The 11,200-nt window shown below is 37.6% G+C and overlaps 1 long non-coding RNA gene across 1 annotated transcript; it reads left to right on the top strand.

Moving 5' to 3' along the window:
• The first annotated feature begins 1,089 nt into the window (after positions 1-1,089).
• On the top strand, positions 1,090-10,926 carry LOC116565514. The gene is made up of 2 exons (XR_004275477.1): positions 1,090-1,781; positions 8,734-10,926. It is a non-coding gene; the product is annotated as an uncharacterized LOC116565514 (long non-coding RNA).
• The last annotated feature ends 274 nt before the right edge of the window (positions 10,927-11,200 follow it).

The following is an 11,200-nucleotide window of genomic DNA, read 5'->3' as shown; positions in this document are numbered from 1 at the left end:
GAAAGTCAATGTTAGCAATGGACAAAAAAGTGGCTTGGAGAATCATAATCTTTTAACACATTATTTACATATACAACTTTTTATTAAAAAAATCAGGTTTCACAATGGACTCCCTTCCTCCTCCCTCCTGTCATCCCTCACCAGTAATATTAGGCTTAATTATTTAAATTAATTTAGTGGGAGTCAATATTTAATTTAAAGTATAATTTTTATTAGGATTTTAATAAATAACATTTAATAACTAGCAATGACACTTCAGTATATAAGAACACTTAATTCTTAACATTATTAATTTTTAAATAGAACCTAATGGAAACAATTACTCCACACAGAAATCTACACCTTGAATTAGAATTCAAGTCTGAATTCTAATTCTTATCCTTGGTTCTCTTTGTATTGCTCATGTCTGCTGCTTTCTTTCTCTCTTTTCCTATTATTTCTTGAGTGGGTTTTGTGTGAAAGAAGATGGACTTCCTTCAGGCCTATAATAAAGTGAAGTGACATTGACTTAAGAAAAATAAAATATAATTTATTTTAATATACAAGAAGATGTAAAATGCCTACAAATGAGCAGAGTTGGGTTTGAACATTAAACTTCATCATTCACATGCTACATTATACTGTAGTGTGTGTTTAATTTTTTTTTTTAATGTGATAATCATTGAAATTTTATTTATTATGTTGGCATAAAATTATATCAATGAAAAAATAAAAACTTCAGAAATAGACCCAGGGATTATGATTATTTAAACTAAAAGGACGTACATATTAAATATTGGTGAACCAAATAATATTTAATCAATAATGCAATAAATGTGTTGTTAGAAAAGGCTAGATGCACACATTTTAACATATTTAAAAAATAAATTCTTGAAAGATTAAAAGGGCAATCTTTTTTAAATCAAATGTTAAAAAAACCAACCGTTTCAAAAATTCTGCAAGATTTTTAGTACTATTTGCATAGTATGACTGGGAAAGTTTATCTGAAAAACGTTTTTTTTTTTCCCATTTATTTATTTTATTGCATTTTAGGTTTTGGGGTACATGTGAAGAACATGCAAAATTGTTGCATAGGAACACACGTTAATTTTATCATAAATTTTCAAGTATTTTAAAAACACGTAAAGTGCTGTTTTCCGACTTTTGTAATTCAGATAACATTCTGGAATAGGACACACACACACACACACACACACACACACACACACCCCCATATCTCCCTAAAGCGACTGCATTAATTAGGATCTTTAGGGAATAGTCACACAGATAACCTCAAGTAATATAAGTTTATTGTAAGATCATGTTTCTCAAACTGAGGTGGCCAGATTTCAAGGGATTACATGGCATTAGCCAAAAATTACAGGAACTAACTGAAACAAAAAAACAGGGCATGTCTCTCTAAATTATCCATTTTAAATGAATGAAACATTTTTAATAAAAAATAATACTGATCTCTTAAGGAGGCAAATGCACATGGAATTTTGAAGATGAAAACAACGTGAGACTGCAGAGAAATGTTGAGCTTGTGATAAGCCTCTTGGGCTATGTCCCAGACTGCTAGTAGTACTAAAACCTTCCCTTCTTTCATTTAGTAGAAAAGTCAGAAAAGTGTCGTGTAAGATTCACATAGAAATAAGGACAATCACAAGAGCTGCACAAGAGTTGATATTGGAGACTGGAATGCTACTCAAAGACCAGAATTCCCCCAAACATCCAAGATGGTCCTGAGCAACTGAATTATCAACATCAACTTAGCAGTAGAGTGCCGTTAGGTAACTCTGGTAAGTGTATACGTATAATCTGCTTCAATAGTCCTATTCCCACCAGCCAACTGCTCTTCCCACCTTTTATTAGCTTTTTGTTACAGCTGTCTTATAGCTTTTGCCCACTTCTAATTTCAGTATACGCAATGGCTTTTCACAACATCTACAGTTGACTTTCTCTCTGGGTATCTTCTGTTTCTGCTCCATCTTCCTAATGCTCAAACCAATTAATGTAATGGTTTACATTTAATGGTAATGCATTAAATGAAAAAAAACAAAAAACAAAAAAAAAACACCCAAAGAGGGCATATCATTCCTTCAGTTTATCTCCATCATCCCCATTTTGACACAGATTTTGTGCCATGCTATTCATAAAGCACCAGCCAGAATACATGTTGTTTGCCTTTGAGCTCACTTCCCACTTTTGGCAAGGCTGGCTGTTGTTCTGTAGCAGGATAACACAGCTGAAGAATTGAGGTATGTCAGCTTAAGGATTCACCACGGTCAGGCTCCTCTGCAGAAGACCATGGAAGTGTGTCATGGGCATTCTGACCCTTACCCTCTTCAGAATAGCCCCGCTAACATGCCAGAAACTGATTCCTTTCGAAGGATAAACAAATGGTATAACCAGAAAAGTCTTTGAAGGCTTTGCAACGAACCCCAAATTATAAGTAGTTACATAGAAATTTAAAGAATGGAATCTCTGTTTGGCTAGATGTCCTTTGTAATGCAGGTATCCTTTTTTATTTATTTTCCTTTCCTTTTTTTTTTTTTTTAAGTTTTGTATTTCAGTCACAGTGGTTTCAGTTACACATACCTCTCAGTTCATATTCCACCATGGCTACTGGTACATACAAAGCCTCCTTAGTCCTTTAGTGCTACTGTAACAAAATAACAATGGCTAGGTAATTTATAAAGAACAGAATTTTATTTCTCTCAGTCCTGGAGGCTGGGAGTCCGGGATACAGAGTCCAGCAGGTTTGGTGTCTGGTAAGAACCTGGTCTCTGTTTCCAAGATGGTGCCTGTTGCTTTGTCCTCTGGAGGGGATAATGCTGTGTCCCCACATGGTGGAAGGGGTGGGAGGACAAAAGGGTGCTTCCTCCAACCTTGAGGTCTAAAGGGCCTAATGCTAATACCAGTTTTTAGGACGAAGCCCTCATGACTTAACTACCTCTTAAAGGCCATGCTTCTTAATGCTGTTGCACTGGGGGACATGAAAACATTTAAGCCCTAGCACCTCCCTTGATTGGTTGATTGATTGGAATCCTTTTCACAATCTCTGATAGGGGTTTTAACCTACTGCCGGAACTTACTATCTCATAATGGCAACAACTGATTTCATATATTGAACTTGCTAATTCTTAGGTCATTGTTTCATACGTTAAACCAAAAATAACTTTCCCCTAATGTCTGCAGTTCTTTCTTGCAGAATCATAGAGAAAATGTCTATTTCTTCCCTCAACACAATAGCCTTTCAACCCTATAAGGTTGGCTATTAATATACCTGAGTCTTCACTTTTCTATGTGAAACACATTTTGTTATTTCATCAATTCTTCATATGATGTGAGTTTAAGGCACTTTACTACCCAGTCACTTTCCCTCAGACACACTCTAGTTTGATAATTTCTTTTTAAAAATATACATATCAAATATTTTAAAATAAATATGCTCTGCCAATGCAGAACATGATGGGTGCAACCTTGTCCCTCCCTTCCCTAGTTTTGGTTTTTATAAATGTATCCTAAAATTTGTGTCAGTCTTTTTGGAAATAATATCGCATTTTTGACTCTCATTGAACTTCAAATTTTTTTCAAGTGAACTCCTGTCAATTCAGAGCTTTCCGACCTTATATTTAAGTAGTTGATTCTTTGAACTTAGAAGCAGAACTTCACATTTAACCCTATTAAATTGTATATTGTTAATTTCATTCCATCCCTCTCCTTTTCCAAGGTCTTTTCAAATTTGATTCTTTAATATTGTTTATCAGCTTTACCTCCAACTTTCAGTCATGTAAAACTTGATAGGCAAAGTTTTTATTGGACTTCGCCCAATTCACTTACTAAGATGTTTACGATTTTAGACTAGAAGACAAAGAATCACTTTTAGTAGTGGCTCTCAAATTTTTGTGTACAAAATAATTAAGTAGGACATTTGCTAAATTTGCAGGCCCCTAAGTCCCATTTCTAGAAATTTTGATTTAATAAGTCTGGGATGTGATTCCGGGAATGTGCATTTTTAACTAGCACCACATTTGATTCTGATGCTTTTTGTCCTTGGCCACGCCTTTAGAAATATCTTCAAAATTTTCCTTTTGGTCTAAATTGACATTAACATGTTCATTAATTGTAATAGAGTGCTGTGTCTTCTTAGCACAGTGCTGGACACATGATTAATACTGAATGAATGACTGAACCAAAGAAAGAATGAAGGGTGGAAGCAGTGTTCAGCTAATAATTCAGCTGTATGTATTCATTTTTGTCACAAAGCCAATATGATCAGCTTTTTAGTGCTTTGTTGTAATTGAATTATATTATGTCTTTGATGTTCCGCACTGGGGGAAAAAAAGAGATGTATTTTGTGTGACCTTTTCTTAATGAACATATGTTGTCTCTTAGTGATCATTGCTTTCCTTTCTAAGTGCTCACAAATCATGTGTTTAATTCTGCTGTCTAGAATTTCATTGAGAATTAAAAGGTGTATCATATTTAAACCTGGAAATCTCCCTTTATGAGTTCTTGCTTTACTTTAAGAAATTAGGGCACAGGCGTAGTGTTTTACTTATTTACTATGCTTTAGGCTATGTTAGTTCTTTCATGTCTTAATATGTTTGCAGATAAATAAGAACCCAAGTACTGGACACTTTGACAAAAAAAAAATTTCTTACTTTTTCCTAGAATTTATACTTATAAAAACTTTCAAAATCTACAGAAAGACTCAAAGAATATTACAATGTTCTTAATCTAGGGCAACAATTGTTAGCATTTTGCTGTATTTTTTTTTATATCTAGCAAGATATATAGCTAGCTAGATTTTCCCTTCCCCTGTCTCCTGAACCAGTCATTTAGTCTCCTTTAGTCGAGAACAATTTCTCTGCACTGCTTTCTGCTTTTCAGGTTGGATGCCTGAATTCTCTGATTATACTTCTTGGTTTTGTCTGTCTGTTTAGTTTAGTTTTGGCTTTTGAACCATGTGATGTTTTACATGTTCAAAAAATAAAATTAAAGAGGATTAAAAATAGTAAATTTTAAAATTTGCTCCTAAAGGGGAACTGGGCTGGTATATCACAGTGTTCATCACCAATTTTAGGGAAACCAGAGAAGGCTGATCCAAAGTACAGAGGAGAAGGAAGGAAGGCTGGGTGGAAGAATACTAGACCACTCTGAAGGTTCAGGCAAACTCAGCAAGGTCATCAGGGACTTCTCCAGATAAAAAGCAGCTATCAGATCAGTCCCCTGCTCCCAGCAAGAGGCCTGCCCCAGTAATCCCGCTGGCTCTGTTACCAGCTGAGAGCAGCCAGGGCAAGGCGCCGCCCACGCGGTGCAATGCAGCCATGGATTTCAGATCTCGGGGTCTGTGGGAGGTGACTCTCAGGGCTGTCAAGTCAGGGTCCAGCCCCTTTCAGGGGGTGGCCGTCTTTTGATTGATTGCAGGGGTATCAAGGACCCATCTGTAGCCCCAACTCAGGAAAGTTGTGGTGGGGCCCCACTGAGGCTCTGTCAAGACTTCATCACAGCTCGACCTCTTGCTCTGCTCTGATCAGTCCTGCTTCCTTCCCTTCGCTGCCCCTGTGGCTGATTTTAAGTGCACCCTCTAATAAGCCGCCTGCGTGCCCACCTGCCAGCACTGCTCCAAGCTCTTATTACCCTGTTAACACCTATGCAATCCTCACAACGCTGAGGTGGGTGCTGTTAGCATCTTCATTTTATGCATAAGGAAACTAAGGAACAGAAACTGGCTAAGTGGCTGCCCAAAGGTATTCATGCCCCTGGGAGGTGGCAAAGGCTTGCCTCAAACATAGGCATGCTGACTCCCTGCCGCCCCCTTACCTGCCACTCACTGCTCTTCTCCGTGACACAGAGATTGCTGTTAGCATACCCAGTATCGCAGTCCTATTATATTTTCCAGATGCTTTCCTAAGCAAATACGTAGAAAAACTTCCCGGAGATTTAGCGTAGGAGGAGATCTGCCCTGATTGTGTGAAGGCAGTTCCAACCTGAATCTATTTATCCGCAGGGCCTTAGCTCCAGCCCGGAGAACTGGCTTCACCCTCTAAGCTGCATTCCCCAGCACTCAGTTTTTCTCTGGCAAAGTGATACACCTGCCACTACCATTCTGCAAAAGCAAGGAATATGTACAGCACAAATAACAAAATGAGAAATAAATACTCTCCTCTTCCCTAAGACAAGAGCTAGTTCTTGCTTCCTGACCTATTTGAGTGCGTATTCAGAGCTTGCATAACGCTGCTAAACTAGCCTATTTAGCATTTATGCATCTGCTCTGTGCTCCACAAGCTCTTTAAGATGTGGCGTTTAAAAATCTTCATAACACAAGGTCACAATAGCCGTTTCTATAGGGAGACTGAGGAATTATCAAGACTACAGTTGGAATTTAGGGTGGGGAAGTCCGTCCACTCCGATGAGCTTCTCAGGCGTTGGAAGGATAGCCAATTGTCCTAGTTTTCCTCGGGGCTGATAAGTTTCCCAGGATGTGGGACTTTCTTCCCCGAAACTGGGAGAGTCGCAGGTAAAGGGCAACAATTGGTCACCCTACAATGGACTTTATGGCCCACATTGCTGTGTTACAGAAATGCCTGCCCCTCTACTGTAACTATTTTGTATTATTATTTTTTAAATGCTTTTTTTTTAAATTAATCTAGGAAATTCCTTATAGAAACTATGGAGATAAACAAAGGAAAAACTAAAAACCACTCAGTAGCTCATTATGCAGCGGTCACTCTTTAAACCTTTCAACATCTTGTGGTTTTGTTTTTTTTTTTTTTTTGCATTTGTATATGTGTACACATATATTTTATACATCTAAAAATGTGCAGTAAGAACCATTCTGGGCCGGGTGCGGTGGCTCAAGCCTGTAATCCCAGCACTGTGGGAGGCCGAGGCGGGTGGATCATGAGGTCAAGAGATCTAGACCATCCTGGTCAACATGGTGAAACCCCGTCTCTACTAAAAATACATAAAATTAGCTGGGCATGGTGGCGCGTGCCTGTAATCCCAGCTACTCAGGAGGCTGAGGCAGGAGAATTGCCTGAACCCAGGAGGCGGACGTTGCGGTGAGCCGAGATCGCGCCATTGCACTCCAGCCTGGGTAACAAGAGCGAAACTCCGTCTCAAAAAAAAAAAAAAAAAAAAAAAAAAAGAACCATTCTGTATGCTTAGTGTAAGCATTTTCCCATATCAGTAAGTATTTTTGAAAACGCCTTTGCTATTGATTGAATAATTGCCATTGAGGATGTCCTATATTTAACCATTCTCTTATTGTTCAGCATTTAAACTAAGTTTTGCTGTTAAAGATAATTTTGCTGTGAACATCTTTGGGTTTCTAACGGTTTCTTTTGGAGTGGTTTCTAGGACCTTCCTGGATGAAAAGTTATGGGCTTAGTTAAAGCTACTGAATCCTATTTCTAAAATGCTTCTGGAAAAGGCTGTAAGTCAGCAGTGTTTAATGCTCACTCCACTGAACTCCTGCCAGCACTGAGAATTTTTTCAATCTTCACTAATATTATGAGTTTTTAAAACATGTTATCCTAGACAAGCTTCACTTCTTTGTTTACGAAGGAAGTCCGAACCTCTTTCATATCTTTCTCATTTGAATTTTCCTGAAATTGTTTGTGCATATATTTTTCCAGATTATTTATTGAGTTTTAATGTCTTGCTTCTCAACTTATATGACCTCTTTACACACGACAATAAATCTTTTTAGGTAATAATTGTTTCAAATACTTTTTTTGACTCACTGTTTGACAGATATCTTAAAAATACTGACCCTCAAAATGTTTAGATGTTTATAATCTTTAAGCAATATTTTAAGACCTGCCGTCATATACACACACATTTGGTGGAGGTTTATGCTTTCTTTAAAAGTCTCTTATTTTTTTTCACTTTTAGCCGATCTGTGCTGACTTAAAATTATTTGGTAATATTTGAAAAGAATATGTGTAACATATACGTAATCATAAAGAGAAAAGGTAAAACAAAAGTACATGAATACATTAATCCACCATCCAACTTAAGGACTAGAACATACCTAGTTCACATACTAGAACATACACTCCATGTTCCTCCCCAATCTCAGAGCCCTAGCTTTCCCAATATGGAATTATCATCCTGCCTTTGCCTTTGTTATTTGATTGCCTTTTAAAAACTAGTTTTATTTTATATATGTTTGTGCCTGTAAGCATATGTTTAGTTTTAATATTTTTGAGCTTTACAAAAATAGATTCTTCTTTTATCTCTTCATCTCAGTCTTGCTTTTTTTCAGTAAGTACTATGTAGGTTTATCCATCTTTTATGGGAAGATGTAGTTCATTCATTTTCAGTACTGGATAATATTTTAGTTCATTTCTCATGTATGTATGTATTCATGGTGCATATGTACAAGAATTTCTTCTAGAGAAATAACATATTACATTATATTCTTATTACATATATTATGTGGGAGTGGACTTGCTGGGTTGAAGTGGATGTGCATGTTCAATTTTACAAGCCATTGCTAAATTGTTTTCCCGAGTGGCTGTACTAATTACATTCCCAACTGTAGAATCTAAGATTCCTGTTGCTTGACTTTCTTGCCAATACTTTGATATTTTCAAGTATTGAAATCTGGTAGCCATTTTTCACCCAGTAGATTTACACTGATTTTTAAGGCTTATTGGTCCAAGTTCTTAAAGTCTGAAAAGTAGTTATCAAAAACAAATCAAACATCTTTTTATTTGGGCTTCTCATTTCTCCTAGGGTCGGACACTTAACAAGCTGTTCATAATATGTCGTGCTGGGCCTAATGTTCATCCCTTAGAAGAAAAGGCTGTATCAGCTGGGACAAGTGAACAGCAGACAGAGTTAGGAATTAGGAAGCTTGGGCTCTAACCTGCTTCTGTCACCGAAGCTTTGCAGGGCCCACATATGAGTCATGTCCCCGCTTCGCATCCTGTCTGCTCACTAGGCATAACAGAGCTGACCTTCTTCCCAGCCCCGCCGTGAGGATGAAATCCTGTTGTGGAGCACTTTGAAATCTTTGGATGAAAAGCACGACAGAAGTGCCAAGTATGATTGTTACCCGTGCCAGCCACACTAGAAGACAGCATAAAAATAGGAAGCAAAGAAAATTCCATTTTACAAAAGCTTCAGTGAGAAAATTGGCTGGTCAGAATGTCATTCCCTGGTTTTGGTTCACATACACGTTGTCTTTTATGAAATTAAAAGAAAAACATAATTGTACACATTTTTGTCTTTGCCAGGAAGAAGCCCTTTGATCACCATCCCTGTGCTGCCAGGTGCGTCACTGATGCAGAAGGAAGATCGATACATGAGGAGACCCTGTGGAATGTAGTTGCTCCCCAATTTCTGTTTTTCATTGCAAGAAATCGAAGCCATAAAGTCTGAGGGAATGTTACAGGTTGAGGATTAGGGTGTCTAAACCTTGGCATCGTCACAATATAGGATCTGAGACACCTTCAGCTGAAACAGAGACTGTGCTTTCAGAACTGGCCCAGCACCAAACCTCTACTCCAATGCTCTCAGATCCTCCATCCTGCCCTTAACAGGAGAACATGAGAGTTGCAGATTTAAAAACCTAACAGCGAACCTTTGCAACAACCTTTGTCATATTAGGAATCCCAAAATAAGGTGAGTCATGCCCGTTAGTGTGTGCCTCCATCCTAAAAATGACTTAGCTGTAGTTTTAATAGCTTATATCCATCTTGGCATAATGCTGATAGTTGTGATGAGCTGTAATCACCTCTCCTTATAAATTGGATAGACTGTGGAAACAGTTCCAAACCACAGAAAAGACATTTCAAACTCTGAGCTTGCTGCCTGATATGACACTCAGAGATTAAGAATAGGAGCTTTGGATGCTGTTGCCATGTCTTTACTGCCTGTCTTTTATACTGGAGTTTTAAAAAGTCAAAACCCAACAGGGTGGTTTGGCTGCTGCACCCCACTGAGAAGCTGAGAAAGTAAAAGGTAAGGGGGTGTAGCCATGGGCTTGTAAGGGGGACGTGAGTGACACAAGTCCACCCACAGCAACTGTTCCATTAAGTTATGAATCATATTGTACTCGACTTGTAATTTCCCCCCAGGAAGGGAAAGCTACTGAGCACTATTGAAATGTTTTGTTCAGAAATTTCTCAGAGGGAGGGTCCTCACAGTGTTTTATGGAATAATTTGCATTCTAATCGGCATAATTAGATTATTGCCATAGAATTCCCATTGTATGACTCCAGTAGAAATACTTTCCATTAAGAAACAAATACTCTTTTGGGGGGAAAAATGTCCATCCACTGTAGTATCCAGTCACAGGACAATCTCTATTTATTCCTCTTCATAACCCCATGAGAAGGGTCATCCTCACTGGATTTTCAACTGTTTAACTGAAGAAATTAGTTGAAAAGTGGAAATACAACCTGGTGATAGTTTCTTCATCTGTCCACACCTAATAATGGCTTTGACTGATTCTTCTATTTACATTGACAGATTATTTACACCTCTGTGAATTATACTGTTCCTATGGTCTTTCTTTCCTTTAATTTTTTTTGTGTGTGTGTGTATGTGTGGTTAGAACTGTCTGTAGTCAGGCTAAAATTCAGATCCCATCTTTATAATTCTTATTTGTGTGATATGAATTTCTCACAATGGCAGGATAGTGGATTATCATGCAGCCTTGAAATATCACACCAATTAAGACAGTGGAGAGCCATAGGGAAATGTGAAGTGGAAAAGAGTATGAAATTATATCTGCACCATACTTTCCAAATGCTTAAATTGTGCATATAGAAGCATGGGCTGAAAAGGAAACATGGAAAAAAGCAACAGATGGTTGGTTGAAATGAAGGGATTATGAGAGTTCCCTCTCTACCTTTTTATTATTTTGTTTTTCATTAACACTCTTACAACATTGCTTGTGTAATAAACATGATTGTAAAATTATTCAGCTGGGTGATTAACAGTAGCTGGGATATGAAATCTACTTAAGTGTCCATCAACAGATGAATGGATAAAGAACATGTGGTATATATACATGATGGAATATTATTCAGCCATAAAAAAGAATGAAACCTGTCATTTGCAGTATCATCAATGAGTCTGGAGGACATTATGTTCTGTGAAATAAACCAAGCACAGAAAGACACATACCACATAATCTCACTCATATGTGGAATCCAAAAAGTTGACCTCATGGAAATAGAGTAGACTGGTGTTA

Source organism: Sapajus apella, unplaced genomic scaffold, assembly GCF_009761245.1.
Source record: "Sapajus apella isolate SASKATOON/1434 unplaced genomic scaffold, GSC_monkey_1.0 scaffold40, whole genome shotgun sequence".
Lineage (NCBI taxonomy): Eukaryota > Metazoa > Chordata > Mammalia > Primates > Cebidae > Sapajus > Sapajus apella.
The sequence above is the reverse complement of the archived record's forward strand: the minus strand, read 5'-3'. Positions and strand labels throughout refer to the sequence as shown.